Below are 22188 nucleotides of genomic sequence, written 5' to 3'. Positions count from 1 at the left end.
TTCCTCTTTTGGGGAAAAGTTCAGGAAGAAGTTGAGGCCAGATTTCTCTAACAAATGCTCAGGTCCCAATGAGCAGTGTCCTTTTCATTGTTCCCTGAATGTGGCATTTGGTTTTGCTTCCTTTTGGGTGTATTTTCCTGGCATGCTTTTTTCCTCAGCTTTGCAGACTTCTAACACTGCTCTCATTTGACTCCCATACAGGGCTGTGAAAGTGATCCGGCTGATTGGCCGAGACATTGTGGAAGAAATAGTTTATAGGAAAGCAGCCTCCAAACTGCAGCTCACCAACACGATCATAGAAAGAGACCATTTTACTCTGGGAGCCCAGAAACCTTTGGCTGATCCTGACCTCCAGGTAAAATGTGTTCCTTTTAGAGTCTCATGATTTATAACCAGTACTATCTTTGGATGAGAATGTAAATAAAAAGGACCAGCATTAACCACCCATTGTTGCAAATTACACATTTTTTTCATTGGCCTAATTCTTACCCTCTCAGTACCTAACTACATGCAAGGTGCCATACAAGCTAAAAATGAGGGTGGCATTTAAAGGCAGAGAAAATAGAATAAAGAGAATGAGCTTTGAACCATCTAACTTGGATTGAAATTCACATCTTATCCCTAATTGGATGTATGACTTTGAGCATGTAACTGAACATCATGGATCTAATCTCTTATGGCTTCTAAAGATGAGTGTGCCACGAGTTACCTCAGAGGGAATTTGTTTAAGTTCTTTTTTTTCTTCCTTTTTTTTTTTTAATCAGTGATGATTAGTTCCATAGCTCCTCCTTAATCCCAGATGCTTTGAGTAGTGACTTACAGTACTCATTCCATACTCAGTGATGAGTGAACAAGATTAGGAATTCAAAATTATGCCATAGGATATAGGGATGAAAGCACTAGAGTTAATTTGTTGAAGAAGGAAAAATTAGATGGGAGTCAAATGCTGGCTTAGAATATCCTAGAGAGCTCTCTTTTGGTAGGAGGTTTAGAGTTATTTCTTAGCAGCAGCCTTTGAGATAAAATTGAACCTATATTATAATATACCCCAAGTCCTTCTGAGGGATTAGATGCAGAGAGATCAACCCCTAGTATCTAGTATGATTCAAGCATGAAGAGAGTACTAAATGTCTGAGAAAAGGGAGTAGCTGTGGGAAAGTCTGCTGTAGGAAACTGCAGAGAAATGACAGGAGTTGTCTATTGTTTTGAGGCAGGCAGTGAGAGAGAGCAAGTTCCAAGATGGCTTTAAGCCTTTAAGCCTGAAAGATGAGAGTAGAAAGTAGGAAGACAGGGATAGAAATTAGAAAGATGAAGATAATGTAGGCTTTAGTCAACAGAATTTGTAGTAAAAATCAATATACATTATTGTTAGAGGGAGACTCAGAAAAGAAAGGAATTAGAAAAATTTGCAAGAAAAACCAGGCTTTAAAAGGATCAGCTTATCAAACAAAAAATTCAAGAGGTATATGAAAGGGAAAAAATTACACAGTATTACAAGCAGAATCATCAAATTTACAACTAGCCCAAGCATGAGTTTAAAAATGGCAGTTTTCTCACATCTGTATCTTTACACATCAGCATTGCAGACAGGGAAGGTGCTGTTTTTGTTAGGGAGTCACTCACCTGCAGGAAAGGGTCACAGATTTGGGGGTACTAGAACCCTAAAGAAGAACCCTAGGTTTTGTTTGTTTGCTTGACTTTAGTTTATCTTAGAGAGTAACTAGAGTCTTTGGCCTTTTGTGTTTTGAGTCTTCTGCATGCTCATCTGTCATGATGGCCGGGCAGGCTGTGCATTTTATTTTCACACTACTGAAGAGGCAATTTCAAATGGAAGGTGAAAGCTTGAGAGAGAGGTGCATGTACACTGTAGGTGTCTAAATATACTTCTTCACAGGACCTTGGGAGAGGAGCTCATCATGGGCTGTTGTGAAGGCACAGGCGTCAGGAGTTAGAGGAGATGCTTCCCCAGTGGAGGGAGCTCCAGGCATTCAGTCAGGGGTTTCCCTGTGGCATTGGCTGCTAGCACATCATTGTGAAATGCACAGGCAAAAACTCTGCCATTGGACCAGATCCTGGGGCCAGTACAAACTATGGGCTGGTGGAGAGGACCTCGGTGGGACTTCCTGCCCAAGCCATGGCAAGAAATCACACTCTGGTTCTGTCTTGATTCTTTCCTCTTCTCAGACTGTGAGTTATTTATGGTTGCCAGGAACAAGGGTGATAACTCACTGCCTTGTCTCAAAATACAGCAGGACATTTTTTTAAGTTATTAAAAGAATCTAATAGTAAAAGACGTGGTTCTGGTTTGATAAATCTAAGCAGTATAGAGCAGTGAAGTCCTGAAAAAGGAAAGCAGGTTCCTTGTTTTAGAAGGAGAACACAACAGAAACAGAGAACAGATAAAGATGCGGTGAACACTTATTGAATGCGTACTGTGTGCTAAGCATTGTGTGACGTGCACTTTTTCCAGTTGTTTTAGAAGAAGAATAACAAAAAATTGAGATAGATGTTGTCTTTACCTCCATCTTAAGAAATTTTCCAAACATCAGATTCATGACTCTAATCTGAGCACTCTTTAACTTCCAACTACATGCTCTTAGTTACTATAATAAAGTGGTTTTCATTTAAAAAATGGGTAGTTCCTTAAAGACATGTTGTGAGTGAGCATTAGTGAGGGAAGCCAGGAGACATAGTCCAAGGAGTGGAAGAGGGAAGGGTCCCAGTATGGACTGAGCCTCATCATAAATACTTGGCTTTCTTCTGTTTTGGGTACTAAATGCCAAAGCCATTTGGCTTGGTTATATATATGTACACCAAAGTTAAATATAAATATAACAGGTATGGTTTTGCTTAGTTTTTGTCATAGTTTTCATCTCGGGTATTTTCAAGCTAAAGTTTCCAAGTTACAGAATAGGCAATCTAGAGATAATTAACCAAATCTAAAAGGGCAAAATGAAAATGAAGTCCCATGATGTGGATCCCAATTAGTTCAGAATTCCTAAGAGATAGTACTTAGGGAGGTGGAGAGTTGCAAGTAGCAAATGAAAGCCAGGTAACACTATCTAAGATTCTGGTTCCTGTAGCCATAGGAAGTAGGCTGAGTATATCCCCTAGGGGGAGCAAGAGGGCAGGATGGGGAGTGCCGCAGGACTATCCAGGGAGATTGAAATTGAGAAAGGGCTTTTGGGTCTGGTGATCAGGGTGGTTATGGTTTTGCCAAAGTGGGTCCCATAAACCACTGTAGTAGCAAAGTGGCTTGGCAAGGACAGGTGGCAGCTCATGGTGAGATGAGGTATTCAGTGGCACCTTCTCTTTATAAGAGTTTGGCAGTGGGAGAGGTAAGAAGGTAGCCAACAGGTTCTCTGAGTTCTCTCAAGACTGCTGGAAGTGCCTGTAAAAAATGCTGGTGAGAAGTGCTATAGAAGATGCTGGAATCATTTTATCTGCCCCCACTCCTCAAAAAAATTGGAGGCCCAAATTTTTTTTGGTATTGTAAATAATTGTCAAAGTCAACATCTCTGATCATCATTTATCACCTCTCTGCTTATTCCTCATCCAACTTCAAAACAGCCTGGCAGGTGTCATTTGTGATGGAAGAGAAGAAAGTCCATCAGGGAAAGAATTACCTGGTATCATTTAGACACTTAGCAAGTCACACATCCTCATCTGTGTTTTCATGAGAACTAACTGGATCTCTCGTTTTCTTCATTCAAGTTGAGTGACATACTGAAATTTGGCTTGGATAAACTGCTGTCCTCTGAGGGGAGCACCCTGGAGGAGGTAGACCTGGAGTCCATCCTGGGAGAGACAGAGAATAGCCAGTGGGCCTCTGATGCCCTGCCTGCAGCTGGAGGAGGGATCAGAGAACAGGAGGAAGGAAGTGAGTTGGGGTTAGGTGAGCCAGTGACTTCATCACCTCAAGGTAGGGTGTGAGTGAGATGCGTCCCCACGGGAAGTCCTGTGTCCTGCTCTGGGACCTTTCTTTCCTACCCAGCCCTGTAGTCATCTGATGACATTCTTAAGGCTTCCTGGTCCAAGAACTGCCAGAGTAATCCTTGTTCCCTTGAAGCTGGACTTTGAATCCAAGTGATGATATTAATGTTTATGGTCCTGTCAGTCTCAAGGATTAAATTTGAACCTTTTCTCCCTTGATGCAGACATCTTCTCTGGAGTTTATTTGGTAAACCTCCTATCTTTATGGTGGTGCTTTGCACAGTGATTCCTCTTCTCAATAGTAGAATGTTTTTTTAAATTGCAACTGATATTTATGGACATTTATTGTGTTCATTAACAGTACTGACTATGTCATGTGCTTTAGGTCGTTTAAGACCCATGAGGTGGGGGGCTGGGGTGGTGGCTCAGCGGTAGAGCACTCACCTCGCACGTGCAAGGACCTGGGTTCAATCCTCAGCACCACATAAAAACAAAAGTAAAAATAAAGGCATTGTGTCCAACTTCAACTAAAAAAATACATATTAAAAAAAAAAAAGACCCATGAGGTGTAGGAGATCATTTTGTCTTCCTTTTTCTTTTTACTCAAATTTGGTGTCCCCCCCCTCTCTCTCTCTCTCTCTCTATATATATATATATATATATATATATATATATATATATATATATATATATATATATATATATAGACAGCATGCCCTTATTTTATTTTTTTTAATGTGGTGGCTAAGGATCGAGCCCAGTGCCTCACACATGCTGAGTAAGCACTCTGCCACTGAACTACAACCCTAGCCCCAATATTTATCTTTTTGTCCATTTTCTGTTCTGAAATATTTGAATTTCAGACTTGAAAGGGTTTTTTTTTTTCCTCATGATTATTTTTAAAATGACTGTTCTCCTGTATCAGCAAGAGGGAGTCAATATGGGCTGGTGTGAGAGGGTTTTACTGACCTTTTTTAAAAATTTTTATTCATATATGACAGCAGAAAGCATTATAATTCTTATACATATAGAGCACAATTTTTCATATCTCTGATTGTATACACAGTATATTCACACCCAGTTCCTGTATTCAAACCTGTACTTTGGACAATAATTATCACATTCCACCATCATTAATAACCTCATGCCTCCTCCCTTCCCCTCCAACCCCTCTGCCCTATCTAGAGCTTGTTGTTCCTCCCATCTCCCACTCTCTATCCCACTATGAATCAGCCTCCTTATATCAAATAAAACATTCAGCATTTGGTTTTTTGGGATTGGCTAACTTAGCATTATCTTTTCTAACTCCATCCATTTACCTGCAAATGCCATGATTTTATTTTCTTCTATTGCTGAGTAATATTCCATTGTATGTGTGTGTGTGTGTGTGTGTGTATGTGTGTGTATACACACATACACACACACCCCCCACAGTTTTTAATCCATTCATCTATTGAAGGGCATCTAGGTTGGTCCCACAGTTTAGCTATTGTGAATTATGCTGCTGTGAACATTGATGCATCTGTGTCCTGTAGTATACTGTTTTTAAGTCCTTTGGATATAGATTGAGGAGATGGACAGCTGGGTCAGATGGTGGTTCCATTCTCAATTTTCCAAGTAATCTCCATACTGCTTTCCATATTGGCTGCACCAATTTGCAGTCCTATCAGCAGTGTATGAGTGCCTTTTTCTCCCACATCCTCGCCAACACTTATTGTGGTTTGTATCTATAATAGCTGCCATTCTGACGAGTGAGATGAAATCTTAGAGTGGTTTTGATTTGCATTTCTCTAATAGCTAGTAATGATGAACATTTTTTCATGTATTTGTTGACTGATTGTATATTATCTTCTGAGAAGTGTCTGTTCAGGTCCTTGGCCCATTTATTGATTGGGTTATTTTTTTTTTTTTTTGGTGTTTAGCGTTTGAGGTTTTTTATATACCCTAGAGATTAATGCTATATCTGATGTGGGGAGGGGTAAAGATTTGCTCCCAAGATGTAGGCTTTCTATTCACCTCACAGATTGTTTCTTTTGCTGAGAAGAAAGAAACTTTTTAGTTTGAGTCCATCCCATTTATTGATTCTTGATTTTAATTCTGGCACCAAAAGAGTCTTATTAAGGAAGTTGGAGCCTAATCCCACATGATGGAGATTAGGGTCTACTTTTTCTTCTATTAAATGCAGAGTCTCTGGTTTTATTCCCAGGTCCTTGATCCATTTTGAGTTGAGTTTTGTGCATGTTGAGAGATAGGGGTTTAATTTCATTTTGTTGCATATGGATTTCCAGTTCTCCCAGCACCATTTGTTGAAGATGCTATCTTTTCTCTAGTGCATGTTTTTGGTACCTTTGTCTAATATAAGATAATTGTAGTTTTGTGGGTTAGTCTCTGTATCCTCTGTTGTGTACCATTGGTCTACCAGTGTGTTTTGGTGCCAATACCATGCTGTTTTTGTTACTGTTGCTCTGTAGTATAGTTTAAGGTCTGATATAGTGATGCCCCCTGCTTCACTCTTCTTGCTAAGGATTGCTTTAGCTATTCTGGGTCTCTTATTTTTCCAGATGAATTTCATGATTGTTTTTCTATTTCTATGAGGAATGTCATTGGGATTTTGATTGGAATTGCATTAAATCTGTATAGCGCTTTTGGAAGTATGGTCATTTTGATAATATTAATTCTGCCTATCCAAGAGCAAGGTAGATCTTTCTATCTTCTAAGGTCTTTTTTTGATTTCTTTCTTTAAGGTTCTGTAAATTTCATTATATAGATTTTTCACCCTTACTGAGATTCTTAATTCAAGAGTTTCTTCTAGCCTGGCACAGTGGTGCACACCTGTAATCCCAGTGACTCCAGAAGCTGAGGATCATGAGTTCAAAGCCAGCCTCAGCAAAAGCGAGGCACTCAGTGAGAACCTGTCTCTATTAAATACAAAATAGGGCTGGGGATGTGGCTCAGTGGTTCATGCCCCTGAGTTCAATTCCCAGCACCTCCCTCTCCACCCCACCCCACCCCGCCCCGAAAAAGAGTTCTTTTTCTCATCAATACAGAGAAGCACAGTGGCTTCAGTAGGGTGCTTTTTTTACTGGTAGGGAAAGGGCTAGGCGAGGCTTTTGGTTTTGTCCTTCTGAATTTTCTCCCATTGCTTCTCTCTCTCTCCCTGCCATAGACTGTCGAAGGCTGTCTGCATTACCCCTTTCTCACCCGAGAGCAGAGCGTCCCTAGATGTCTGACTGCATCTCCTTCCAGCCCTTCCTTTGAATTCCTAAGCAGCCACTGCTCTGAACTACCAATCTCAGTCATCCTGGGGTGACCTCATTCTGGAAGATGAACTTCATCTGTCTGGCACTGCTAGAGCCCCACTGTCCTGCTCCTGTGCAGTCTCTGTCTGCCTCCCTAGACCAGTGAGGGCTTCAGAGCTCAGCTGGTTTGGGATGTTCATTCTCTGTTTACCTTCAAGTGGAAGTTTATAGTAGTTCCCGACTCCTAATTTTGTGGTAGGCTTAGATTAGGGGTGGTTTGATTATCCTTGTTGACTGGTGTGGTTTTTATGGAATATATGGAGAATTCAAAATCTAGGCAATTGGCATTATTTTACAGAACACAGTTCTTGGACTTTTCTTGTGTTTTATCTTTAAAATTTGTTATGATAGTATCACATTTATATTCTTCAAGAACTTTTTCTTGTTCTCAGCTTGTTGTTTTAATCGTATTTTATTCCCATTTCAAGGATATAATATCCTCCCCAAGGACATTTATTATAGCTTTTTAAAATATATCTCAGGGAGGATATTTATTACATCTTTTCAGAAAGTGTTACCCTGCCCACTGTATTATCTCTTTTTCCTCTATTTGCTTTTCCTTCTTCCTCCTCTTTTTAAAAGTTTTGTTTTGGAGTCTCTCGTTCTTGTTAGCAGTTTATCTGAAACATCTGGTGTCCTCTGATCATCGTGCTGGTGAAATTCCCCAAAGCTGACAGGCAGCTCTGTTGTGAACAGGTGGGTGGCCTTTGGGCCTCATGCCAACAGCACTGGTTGGCAAGCCAGCTTTTGCACTGGGGGAGTCAGATTTGAAGATTTCACTGGACAACTCATTGTATCCTAAGATGAGTCCTATACCATTACAGTGAAATTGGTGGTTTAAATTGGAAAGACAGGGAGCTGAGGGCACATGGTGCTCTTGGTGTTTGGTGTGCGGATCCTCTCAGTTCCTCCATACTGTGGTGCCTGTGCTTGTGCATCTGAGTTTTTGGAGAACTGAAAGGGTTTTAGTTCCTGCAGTCAGCCCCAGCTAGATACCAGTGTTTTGGTTCCACAGCTCTTTTGAATCTGTTGTCCTCTTCTTATCCACTTTTTATCTTCCAAAGAATTCGTGCACTGTTTCATCTACCATTGCCTCATATATCTTTTTAGAAATCTGTGTATTGTCCTTTAGCTGTTTCGGGTGAGAGAAAAAATAGATGTGTGTGGTCATATTTTTAAGTTGTATTTGATTACCTTAGTACCAAGTTTCCACCCTTTTCTGTACTCATCTAGATTGACTTTATTTACTAGAACAAAATAAAATTTCAGTGTTTTCACAAAGATAATTATATATCTCAGTCTACCTACAAAAAAAAATTACATTTTTGCAGACAGTTTAACTGTTGGATTCTCTACTTGGATAAAAATTTGGAATGTTGTCTTCGATGACTGTCTTGATTCTCTTTGTGGTAGATGGTTCCTCTGGCAGGACCCAGATGAGGGTCTAGACCTGTGGGCTCCAGCTGCCTCTTCGAAACAGAGTGAAGACATAAAGCATGGTTAAAAATAACAAATGAATATGAAAGAGGAGTAGTTAGAGCAGCCCATTCACAATTAAGTATGAAATAAGGTTGCTTTATCTTTAATGCCAAGTTTTTTAAAAAGCACAGTTATATGGTAAGGTGAGCATGCCCAGAAACCTGCCTTGGGAGCATGTGCAAAACCTAGCCCCGCCCAACTCCTCCTTTGAAGGTGGAAATGGAGTTGCCCGCCCCTTGAGCCGGTACTGGTTAATGGAAGTGAACCAGGAACTGACAATAGGCTACTGCCTTCCCATCTGTTTGGCCAGCGATTTACATCATTCTGTCTCATCCAGAAGGTGTAAGATTTCCATTGCAAATAGAGATTGTGGAGAGGGGTCAGCAGCTGGACTAGGGGAGTAAGATGTTACTTTTCCTGGTGGTCCTTTGGATTTTGCTTCGCTTTCCAACGTCCTGTGCAAACGGAAGCATGGCTGATGGTTCTTAGGAGAAAAATACATGAATAGTCTTTTAATTGGTTCCTTGATCATTCTTTTCTCTTTTATTACAATTTTAGCTTTTAAGTGACTCGGCTGCCTTCTCTACTATTTGGTCATGAATTTCTTTTTTTCCTTCTCAACAAGGATTGTTCTGGGGACCCAAGTGCTGTCAGCTTTTATAAGGAATGTTGATTACTTTATATGAAATAGGATGGAAGGAGGTTGATTAAACCCTGTGAAATGAGAGACAGTTGGGGAATTCTGGGAAAGATGGCCATGGACAAAGTTTCGTGGGATCACAATGTACTTCTACAATATTTGTGAGAGGGATGTGTGAGATAAGGATCAGATTTTTTTTTAATAGCATCAGGTATCAACCAGCACTAATGAGTGAAAGCTAAAGGGAGGCAGCTTGAAAGTCTTTGCAAGAAAGGATTTTGTTCATAACTATGACTTCACAAATAATGACTCTCCCAGGATTCTCTGAATTTCCCCCTCTGAGAGTGGACCATTTGAGTAGAACCAGAGTATCAAAGAAGAAATTTTAAAGTCTAGTAAAAATTTATATGTGGATTTTTCAAAATGCTACAAATAGTTGATTCTTTGCTATCTTTAAACAATATACAGTAATCACAAGAAAAGTTTCTTCTGTTCTTTGTGTCATTAGTTCTTGTCCTCACTCAAACCTAAGTGATGATGTGGAGGAAGAGAGCACACAAGATAACATGGCTATTAGCTTCCAGTTTAGAGGCTTGTCCTGGCAAACATTTCTTCTCTTTTCATGAGGTATAAAAATATAACCAAAACCCATCAGGACAGATTTTATATGGCTAAAAATTCATGATTTCATGAAAATAGGAAAGAGTATTTCTGATTTTTCTTAAAGTTCTCAAATACATCTAAAGAGTAGATAGAAAAGACAGTGGAATGAGATTACCATCATTACCCTAAGTACACATATAAAGACACAACTAGGGGCTGGGGATGTGGCTCAAGCAGTAGCGCGCTTGCCTGGCATGCATGCAGCCCGGGTTCGATGCTCAACACCACATACAAAAAAAGATGTTGTGTCCGCCGAGAACTAAAAAATAAATATTTAAAAATCTCTCTCTCCCCTTCCTCCCTCCCTCCCTCCCTCCCTCTCCCTCTCCCTCTCTCCCCCCCTCTCTCTTCAAAAAAGACACAACTGATGTGACTCTGTATACAACCAGAGATATGAAAAATTGTGTACCATATGTGTAATATGAATTATAGTGCATTCTGCTGTCATATATAACAAATTAGAATTAAAAATAAATAATTTTTTAAAAAGATTTTAAAAAGTGGGAAAATCAGAAACTAATATCATTCCATGCTGTACATATCACTTCCCTTTCTCAAGTACAATCTGGCACAAAATGTGTTGAGAAGAGATTCCCCTCCAAAAAAAAAATCCACTGGGGCTGGGGATATAGCTTAGTTGGAAGAGTACTTGCCTCACACGCACAAGGCTCTGGGTTCAATCCCCAGCACCACCAAAAAAAACCCAAAATCTGATATTACATCCAATGGCATGAACAAGATTTAAAAAGCCACATAACCATAATGAGAGCACAAAGCACACAAAAGGCTTTCTAGATTCCAATCTAGAAAAAAAAAACCATATCCCAAGGAAGGAGAACAATGTTCTTGCAATTACTTTTCTCTAAGGAGTGTCTTAGTATGGTGATGAATGACCTTTTTTAACCCCCAGCACTGAGGATTGAACTGAGGAGTGCTCTACCACTGAGCTACATCTGCAGTCATTAATGTTTGTTTTGTTTTTATTTTTCTTGAGACAGAGTCTCACCAAGTTTCCCAGGCTCTCCTCAAACTTACCATTCTCCTACTTGTCAACCTCCTGAGTAGCTAGGATTATAGGCATGCACTATTGTACTGGCTACAAATTATATGTTTTTAAATCAGGAAATTGTCATTTAGAGAATATTATTCCCATAAGTTTTTTCTATATAAATTTTTATAGAGCAAGCTTCACACAACCAATTGAAGAGACATTATCGTCAATAGATTATCCTATATTGTAGTTAATTGTATGGAAAAGAAACAATGTAGCAAAAATGAAATCATGAAAACAAAGACATTTCACATAGTAATGTAGATTAAAATGTCATCCAACTATAAATTCCCCCAAAATGCATGGACCAAGATTCTACCCAAGATTGAGACTTCAGGAAGGACTGACTGTATCCTTTAAAGGCACAAACTCATTTTTTCTTCTCTGTGGTACCCTGTGCCACACTGTAAAGAAGCCCAGGCTATCTTGCTGGAGGGAGAGTCCATTTGAAGAAAGCCCCTGACATATGAAAGACCACATGGAAAGGGAGACTACATAAAGCCAACAGTCAGCACCTTAGTTCCGGACATACAAAGCCATCTCAGACCTTGTAGTCTAAATCAGGCGTGTGCTGTATGGGTGAGCCTAGGTGACACTGGAGCAGAACCTTGGTTAAAGTCTTGACTTACAAAATTATGAGAAATAAAATGGTTGTTTGTTTGGTAGTGGGGATTGAACTCAGAGGCTCTCGACCACTGAGCCACATCCCTAGCCCTATTTTGTATTTTATTTAGAGACAGGGTGTCACTGAGTTGCTTAGTGCCTCGCCATTACTGAGGCTGGCTTTGAACTCTCGATCCTCCTACCTCAGCCTCCTGAGCCACTGGAATTACAGGTGTGCACCACCACTCCCGGCAAATGGTTATTTTTTAAAGCCACTAAATTTTGGAATTTTTTAAAATATAACAATAGATAACTAAAACACTGTTTATTGATGATTTGTAGGGCTTTTATTTAATGACCAGTTTTGTTAAAGAATACCCCATTTATTTCTACTGTGATCAGCAAACAAACTGAAATTCAATATTTAAATTTTTTTGCCAGGAATATAACCTATCTTGCAAATTTCCATGAGGACTAGAAAAGAATATATATTCTGGAGTTGTTGGGCATTGTCAGTCAATGTCAATAAGGTTAAGGTGGTAGATAGTTTTGTTCAGACTCTTGTGTATCATTAGTGATTTTTTTATAGTGTTACTATCAGTTGTTAAAAGGGTGTTAAAAATTCAAAGTATAGATTTGTCTCTTCAGTTTTGTCAGCTTTCATATATTTGGGGCATATAAATGTTTGGTTGTATGGTGTCATGTTTCTGTGTTCTTAAAAACACATTATGGTATTATGAAATGTCTTTCTTATCTCTTATAAAACTCTTTATCTTGAATTAAATTCATCTGATGTTAGTATAGCCTCTGCATTCTTCTTGGCTTACTATTCATGATGTATTTTTATCTATTTCTTGTTTTCATTCTATTCATATTTTTATTTAATGTAATTAAATAAAATTACATTAAATAAAAATTAAATTTTAATTAATTTATCCATTAGCTTTTAGCTTTATTGCTTTTCATTATTGTTTTAGCAATGTTTCCAGGAATTATGAAATGCATTCTTTAATTTATCACAGTTTTCATAATTTAAATTGTGTTACTTTCTCACATCTCCCCAAGTCCTTTGTGCTTTGTTGTCATACATATTACAGCTGTATACCCTATTTTTTTTACCTTAGTCATGTTTCCAAGAAATTAAAAGAATAAATATGTATACATATTGCCTTTTATATTTACCTACATTTTAGTATTTCTAGTACTTTTCATTTCTGTTTATGGTGCATTGTCTTTAAAAATATCTACCCCAAATTCTCCACATTCCTGTATCATGTTGCTTCTCTCATTATGAAGTAATATCTATTTTCCCACCCGCTGAGTCTGGTCTGGTCTTTTGTCTTGTTTTAATGAACAAAATATATTTTTGGTGAAAGTGATGCCATGCCAATCCTAGACCTAACACCTTGGGAAGGTGTATACCTTCTACTTTTATCCTCTAGAAATCTAATCAACAAATAAAAAATTTTAGAATGACTGAATGACTAAAAGCATTTGAGGAGATAAGCCTTACCCAACCAGTTGAGCTAGCAGACATGTAAACAAAGCTATTTTGTCAGTTCTACCTTTGGTTAAACAATCCCTGCTAAAGGAAACCACATAAGCACTAATAAATACCTAGAGCAAAGGACCCATCAGGTTATGTAAAGCCAAATCATAGAATAAGGAGAAATAACAAAGAATTTTTATTTTAAACCATTAAGTTTATTACACAGTGAACTAAAACACACAGTGCATCTGTTTCTACCTGATGGATCATCTCCTTTTATCCTGAAGAGGTTCTTTTAGCATTGTTAATAGTAGAGATCTATTGGTATTGAATTTTCTTACTTTTTATTTATTTGAAAATGTCTATTCTGCTTTCAGTTTTGAAGAGTATTTATCCTGGATTAGCAGTTTTTGTCTTCTAGCACCTTAAACATTTCCGTTAACTTTAATCTCTCATTTCTGATAAGAAGTCAGCTATCATTTTAGTCATTCTTACCTATGCGTAACACACCACTTTTTTCTAATTGCCTTCAAGACCTTTTTCTTCCTAATTGATTATTTACAGTTGACTCTGATGCATCTAGATGTGATTTGCTTTGTAACTAACTTTAGTATTCACTGAGTTTCCTAAATCTGTTAACATCTTTTTTGTTAATTTGAGATAATTTTAGCCATCATTGTCTTAAATATTTTTTCTGTACAATTTATGCCTCTATTCTTCTAGAAATCTAATTATATGTATGTTAGGCCACTTTGTCCTGATAGTAACCAAGTCTCTATTTTTTTCTTTCTGATTTTTAGACCAGATAATTTTTATTGGTCTATCTCCAAGTTAACTTTTTGCTGTTTTTGCACTATATAATCTGATGATAGATTTGTTTCATGAATTTTTCATTTCAAATACTATACTCTTTATTTCTTTTAAAAGAAATTTTTCATTTATATGTTGACACCCATATCTACTTATTCATTACGATTAAGCTTATCTTTAATTCCTTGAAATTAGTTATAAAAACTTTTTAAATTTTTTTTCTGCTAATCCTAACATCTGGGTCAGCTCACGGAACTTTTTTTATATGTGACATTTTCTCTTGTGGTTCTCATTTTTCTATCTTCTTTGCATTCTGGCAAAATTTAATGATATTCTACATGCCTATAATCCCATCGACTCAGGAGGCTAAGGCAGGAGGATCAAGAGTTCAAAGCTAATAAATTATGCATGGCACACATTGTTTAATTTTGCATGTAACTTCTTTTTAGTGCATCAATGATGTTTTAGTGACATTGTCATCCAACACTTGGCCTTTGTTGTTCAGGGAATGCCTTCATGATTTTAATACTGGTTTTCCTATTCAGACTGTGGATTGGGTTTGAATATACTGTTATCAACCACCTGGTCTTTTAATTACTCATCCCAGTAAACTTATAGTTTGTGAAGCATTTGTTTCTCAGATTCATGACACTGTTAGAACCTGAAGTAGTAGCTGATGGGTATCTGTGAATTCTTTTTTTTTTTTACTTGAAGTAGATTGTCTGAAACAGGCATATTCTCCTCTGTGTTTATCCAAACCTCCCTGTCATGTGCACTACAAGTTACAATTTGGAAGTTACTGTATTAAAATTCTGTCTGTTCATGGTTCTAGAAGAGTGATGTTCTCTCCCAAACATTGGTTATTACAGCAGCATTTTTAATGTTGTAAAATAAGAATAAAGGCTCTGAAGGCCAAAGATTTTAAAAAGTCATTTTACAAATGTTACGTTAAATTAAAACTGAGCTTTGCTGTAATACTGTTTTCTCTTCAAAATGTGATGGTACAGGAAAGGTGTTATATGAAGGGGTGGTATTGCAGGGGAGAATTTTATATTGAAGAAGTAAAAAAGTTATAATATTTATAATTTTGATGAGTTTATTTTTATAGGGAAGATTTTTCTCCCCTGAAATTTTTTCTGGTATAGCAAAATGTTTCCATTATTAAAAATTGAAATTGTTAAAAAGAAAAAAAGAGTTCAAAGCTAGCCTCAGCAACTAAGGGATGCACTTAGCAACTCAATGAGACCCTGTATCTAAATAAAATGCAAAAAAAGGGCTGAGGTTGTGGCTCAATGGTTAAGCACACCTGGGTTCAATCCATGGTACCAAAAAAAATTTTAAATTATATTCTGGTCATTTTTAGATGATACATCATAGGAAGTCTGGATTATATTGTCTTTCTATAAAGGATATTCTGTTTTATGTGTCATGCAGGCTAATTACTAGTGAATTGTTTTGATCATATTAGATTTGGTATTATTATTATTATTATTATTATTATTATTATTATTATTATTATTATTTGGTACCAGAGATTGAACTCAGGCTACTCAATTACTGAGCCACATCCCCAGACCTGTTTTGTATTTTATTGAGAGACAGGGTCTTGCTGAGCTGCTTTAGCACCTCGATTTACTAAGGCTGGCTTTGAGCTCGTGATCCTCTTGCTTCATCCACCTGAGTCACTTGGATTATAAGCATATTCCACCTCACCTCACTAGGTTTGGTATTTTTCTTTATTTTCATATTTCATGGTGCATTATACTTGTACATAATGGTGGGATTTGTTGTTATGTTTTCATACATATGTACAATATAGTGATAAAACTTAGCCAATATCATTCTCGAGTATTTCTCTTTTACCTGCTTTCCTCTCTCCCCTGATCCCTTTCCTCTATTCTACTGATCTCCCTTTGATTGTCATCAGATTCCTTTCACACACACACACCTTTCTTTTCTTTTTTCCTTTCTTGCTGCCACATACATTTTCAGCATGAATCAATTTTGATTTCAAATTTAGGTCTACCATTTTCCCTTTACTCTTTTGTGTGTGGTTCTTTTTGCTAAGGCTTATTCCTGAACTCTTAATTAAGTACCTGATATATTAGTGAAGCTGTTGCAACCTGACTCTGCTGGAAACCATTTCTTCCAACATTGCCATTTAGCATCATCTTCAGTCTCCTTTATAGCAGTCAAACTCTGCTAAGCCTTAAAGAGTCTCATCTGGTACATTCCTATCAAAAATGAATTTCCTCCAGGCTTTTAGTATTCTCTCTCTAACACACACATAATTACATTGCACCCACCATAAATAGCTCAGACATTCTTGTTCACAAAATTCCAACCACTATGATAATCTTGCACTTTCATAATTTTCTCCTTAACTCAGTATGACCACCATCTTACTTGAGCTTCATCTCCCTAATTGTGTTTTGTGCACCAGGCCTACAGTCATGTCTGAAATTAATACCTGAAAATGTTTAGTTTTTCTAGTTTTATACTCTTTTGTGTCAGGAAGATAAATCAAGTACATTAGATCTATAACAGTTTCAAGTAAAAATACTAACTTACTTATATCTTTGCCCATCAATAGTGGTAGAGACACTTAGGTCAACTTACATAGAAACTGCAACATCTTATATACTCAACAACAATTTCATTGTCCATGGAATGAAAAATTAATTGAAAGAGTAAACCCAAAATGGATATCTGAAAAATAAACTGGTCAAAATTAGTAAGGCAATCAGACTTAAATAATCATATATTTTACCAATAGCACTAGCTTAAAAGTATGAGTCTACAATAACTAGAAAAATACATGTTAATGGCTAGAGTCATAAAAGTTTCTATTATGATAGGCAGTCTCTTATGATGCTTTAATATTATATGATATTTGTGAAATGATTACAAACTAATAATGAACATAATCTATTTGAAGATTAAAATGTTCTTCCCTGTATTATCTACAAAGTTTAGATAAACCTCAAAATGCCCTGGAAAAGAAATTTCTTAAGTCTCATCAGAATGAACTGCCAGGTTTTTTCCTACATTTGACATGACACAGTGCCAAGATTTCTAGTCCTGAATACACACTTTCTATAGGGAAGAGACTTTTATCTTGGCAATTAATAGATCATTTATCTCATTTCATACAGCCAATTTTAGTCGTTAAAAAAAGAAATGTTTATGTATTTATTCTGCTGACTTTAATCTATAATCTAATCAGGGATCAACAAACTTTTCCTGAAAAGAGACTGATAATAAATATATTAGACTTTGTAGGCAAGTCTTCATTGCCACTCAAGTGCCAGTGTAGCACAAAACAGCCTAGACTGTGGGTAAATAATATAAGTTTCTGTGTTCTAATAAAACTTTGTTTACAAAAGCAAGTGTTATTGTTGGACATCGTGGTGTGCTCCAACAGTCACAACTACTCAGAAAGCTGAGGCAGGAAGATTACTTGAGCCTAGGAGTTTAGGCCAGCCTGGGAAATAAGAGAGAGAGGGGGGGAGGGAGGGGAGAGAAGAGAGAGAGAGAGAGGGGAAAGAATGAAAGAAGGAAGGAAGGAAGGAAGGAAGGGAGGGAGGGAGGGAGGGAGGGAAAAAAGGAATAAAGAGAACAATTAAAAAAAAAAACAGTGTCAGGCTCATCACTGTTCCAGAGTATTAATGTTTATGCTCACAATAGATGTTTGGCTAGGCTGTATACATACATACATACATGCATACATGAAAGCAATTCTGTTCTTTTGTTTGCTTTCTTTTATTTTTTCCATTTTTTTGTTGATACATTATAGTTGTAAATCATGGCAGTATTTGTTTTTACATATTTCCACATGCACAATATAACACTCCAGTTTGGCCAATATCATTCCCCAGTATTTTCCCTTCACTCCTCCATCTCCTGGTCCCTTTCCTATACTCTACTGATCTCCTTTTGATTTTCACTTTCTTTTCCTTTTTCCTCTCTTGCTTCCACATCCGAGAGAAAACATATGCTCCCTTGATCTTATGAGTTTAGCTTATTTTGTGTAACAGAATGTTTTCAAGTTTCATCCGTTTTCCAGCAAATGACATAATTCATCTTTATGACTGAATAAAGCTCCATTGTGTGTATATGCCACATTTTCTTTATTTATTCATCCTTGATAAGCACCTAGTTTGGTTCCATAGTTTGGCAACTGTGAATTGTGCTGCTATAAACATGGGTATGCATGTACTACTCTAGTATTATGACTTTAATTCTTTAGGATAAACATTGAGTAGTTGTATAGCTGGGTGATATGGTGGTTTCCTGCCTAGTCTTTTGAGGAACCTCCATACTGATTTCAATAGTGGTTATATTCATTTACAATCCTATCAACAGAGAAAAAAGTGTCCCTTCTTCTCCACATTCTCTTTAGCATTTATTATTATTCATATTCTTTTTTTTAAGTAGTTGGACACAATACCTTTATTTTTATTTATTTATTTATAATGTGGAGCTGAGGATCGAACCCAGGGCCTCGAACGTGCTAGACAAGCAATCTGCTGGGTTTTTTTGTTTGTTTGTTTGTTTTTAAGGGCGGGGAGAGAGAGAGAGAGAGAGAGTGAGAGAGAGAGAGAGAATTTTAACATTTTTTTTATTTCTTAGTTTTCGGCAGACACAACATCTTTGTTTGTATGTGGTGCTGAGGATCGAACCTGGGCCGCGCGCATGCCAGACGGGCGTGCTACCACCTGAGCCACATCCCCAGCCCCAGCAATCTGCTGTTGAGCCACAACCCCAGCCCCATATTGTTCATATTCTTGGTGGCTGCTATTCTGACTAGAGTGAGATGGAAGCTCACTGTAGTTTTGATTTGCATTTCCCTAATTGCTAATGATGTTGAACATTTTCATAGATTTGTTGTCCATTTTTATTTCTTCTTTTGAGAAGAATCTGTTTAATTCATTTGCCCAATTAAGCTAGGTTATTTGAGGTTTTGGTATTAAGTTTTTTAAAGTTTCTTAGATTAATCCTGTGTCAAAGAGTAGTTAGCAGGGCTGGGCATGTGGCTCAAGCGGTAGCACGCTCGCCTGGCATGCATGCAGTGCAGGTTCAACCCTCAGCTCCACATACAAACAAAGATGTTGTGTCCACCGAAAACTAAAAAATAAATATTAAAAAATTGTCTCTCTCTCTTTTTTAAAAAAAAAGAGTAGTTAGCAAATATATTTTCTCCCATTCCGCAGGTTCTTACTTCATGTTACTAATTGTTTCCTTTGCTGTGCAGAAGCTTTTTAATTTGATGCCATTCTGTTTATTAACTTTTGTCATTATTTTTTGAGCTTTAGGAGTTCTAATAAGAAAGTCATTGCCTGTACCTATATGCTGGAGTCTCAAACCTATATTTTCTTCCAAGGATTTGCATAGTTTCTGGTCTGATTCCTGGGCTTTTGATCTCTTTCAAGTTTGTACAGGGTCTAGTCTTATTTGTCTACATATAGATAACCAATTTTCCTGGCACCATTTGTTTAAAGCCTGTCTTTTCTCCCAATATATTTTTGGCATCTTTGTCAAGAATCAGATGACTGTTAACTGTGTTGGATCTTTTTCTGTATCTTCTCTTCTTTCCCATTGGTCTATGTATCTGGTTTTATGACAGAGCCATACAGTGGTTATTTCAATAGCTTTGTAGTACAATTTGAAGTCAGGTATTGTGATGATGCCTCCAGCTTGCTTATTGACTTAGAATTGTTTTGGCTATTCTGAATATTTTATTCTTCCAAATGGATTTCAGGACTGTTTTTTTCTAGGTCTGGAAAAATGACATTTATTATTATTATTATTATTATTTTAAATTTATATATGACAACAGAATGCATTACAATTTATATTACATATATAGAGCACAATTTTTTATATTTCTCTTTGTATACAAAGTATATTCACACCAATTCGTGGGCATTTTGATGGGAATTGCATCAAATCTGTATGTTGCTCATAAAACCAATTTAAAACATATACAATCATATTAGTAGTGATTTTAGTGTCCAAAAAGAGATCTACTAAACAATAATTACTGGGCTGGTTTGGTGACTTGTAGTCCTAACTACTCAGAAGGCCAAGCCAGGAGGATTGCTTGAGTCCAGGAGTTGGAGATCAGGTTACGCAAAATAGCAAGACCCCCATCTTAAAAATAATAATAATTACTGATATCAAAACACATCTCAATCATTATGATAGTCACTAACTCTTCATTGTTTTCCTTGAAACTCTAATATACAATTAGTGAATGTCAATTTAGGACTAATTGTGCTGTGTTATAGAGGAGAAAGCTGATTATAATAGTAAATGAAATCAGCTATCATGAACTGATTTGTGTTTATTTAATTACAATTATCATGCTGATGACTCTACATATTAAGTCTCCACCTATAGTCCCCTAGATGCTAATTTTAAAGATATGAGTTTTCATTAAAAATAAGAAAAGAAACCCCTCTATGCATTTCAATAATTCAAATTGTATCATAATTTGACTATTAACACAAGGGAAAATCAATGCAACTAATTCAGATTTAAATTCAAGATTACACAGTGCAAAAGAGGGAATAGTCTTGGAAAGGGAAGTAGAAAAATGTAAGATCCCTCTTAGAGGTCAGAAAAAATAAATTTGTTAACTTGAAGTTGAAAACAAAAAGCAAAAAACCTTTGAAGCAAAGTCAGTTGTGTTTACAAGGACCTTTGAGTTTCTTTGATGTTTTAGTGATTCTGGTTTTTAAAATGTTGATTTGTGGAGGATGGGCACAGGGGATTGAATCTAGGTGCTTAACCATTGATCCACATCACCAGCCCTTTTTTTTACATTTTTTTTTTATTTTGACATAGGAAATTCATAAATTACTTAAGGCCTTGCTAAATTGCTGAGGGTGACATTGAACTCAATATCCTCCTGCCTCAGCCTCCAGAGCCACTGGGATTACAGTGTGCATCATGAAGCCCGGCCTTAAATGATGATTTTATAATCCTTTCTTTTTAGCTGATAAGAGAAATTACAAAATACAGAATACTTGCAAACTACAAAATATAGGATACTTACAACTAAAGGTGCTTTGTTAAATGATCAGAGTTTAACTAACTCTGCAAGTGACTCTCAAGCAGTGACTCTCAAACTGGGAGAGTAATACTAGTCTTATCAAGAGAAGTTTAGAAATGCCTGGGGGCATTTTGTTGTTGTTTCACCATCACTGAGGAAACTACTAACATTTTTTTGGCCAGGCCCATAGATAGTATATAACCTTCAGCTAGTAGGAATAGTCCAAACCACAGTACCAATAGAGTTCTATCAAGAAACCCTGGTGCAAAGAAGTAATCTACCAAGGAAAACACAGTTGCAGTTAAGTAAGAGAACAGAGCAGGTGCCGGGTGCAGTGCTGCATGCCTGTAATCCCAGTGGCTCTGGAGGCTGAGGCAGGAAGATCATGAGTTCAAAGCCAGCTTCAGCAAAAGTAAGGCCCTAAACAATTCAGTGAGACCTTATCTCTAAATAAAATACAAAATAGGGCTGGAGATGTGACTCAGTGGTCTAGAGCCCTTGAGTTCAATCCCTGTTACCAAAGAAAAATAGACCACCCAGGTGACTTGTTTGTACCAGTAGGTCTACCTAAAACGAAAAGGGATTTTATGCAGTCAAATTTTTTTATTATCCATTTAAATATAATTCTTTATTTCTTTATGTTTGTCAAGAAGTAAGTATATTTAAGATAACAATGAAAAATAATAAAAGAATGACAAGTGTAGGAACCTAATGATGACTTACACTTTTTGATTATAGACTTGAGATTCATCAAAAATGACAATGCAATCCCTAGCAATTGCAACAGAAATCTTAACCTCTGAGTGAAAAAAAAGAGGGATGTTGAGATACCTTCAATCATCTTTTCTCATTTCTGCGTAAGTACCAAGAGAGGTTGGCCAAAAATATTTTAAAACCTAAAACATACTATTAAACTTGGCTTTTCTTTAAAATAAGTGCAAGTATATGATATGGCCTAGTGTTAATTTACAATCCCTACTTTCTTATGCTGCGACTGTCTTTAAATGTGCCCAGTTTGAACTGAAATGTGCCATAAGTCAGATATCAAAGACTTATTATGAAGAATGTAAAATAACAGTTATATTTTTATTTTGATTACAAATTAAAAGGATGACATTTTGAATATATTGAATTATGTAAAATGTGTTATTAAATGAAGCTCAT

At 36.9% G+C, this 22188-nt stretch overlaps 1 pseudogene across 1 annotated transcript in view; it reads left to right on the top strand.

Annotated features, from left to right (window-relative positions):
- The first annotated feature begins 202 nt into the window (after nucleotides 1-202).
- LOC144373693 (transport and Golgi organization protein 1 homolog) overlaps nucleotides 203-22188 on the top strand; it is an 88614-nt pseudogene continuing 66628 nt past the window's right edge. The window contains exons 1-2 of the transcript XR_013433273.1: nucleotides 203-355; nucleotides 3715-3880. The product of XR_013433273.1 is annotated as a transport and Golgi organization protein 1 homolog (transcript). The remainder of the gene's footprint in view (nucleotides 356-3714; nucleotides 3881-22188) is intronic.

Source organism: Ictidomys tridecemlineatus, unplaced genomic scaffold (genome assembly GCF_052094955.1).
Source record: "Ictidomys tridecemlineatus isolate mIctTri1 unplaced genomic scaffold, mIctTri1.hap1 Scaffold_46, whole genome shotgun sequence".
Taxonomy (NCBI): domain Eukaryota; kingdom Metazoa; phylum Chordata; class Mammalia; order Rodentia; family Sciuridae; genus Ictidomys; species Ictidomys tridecemlineatus.
This window is presented reverse-complemented; position numbering and strand designations above follow the sequence as displayed.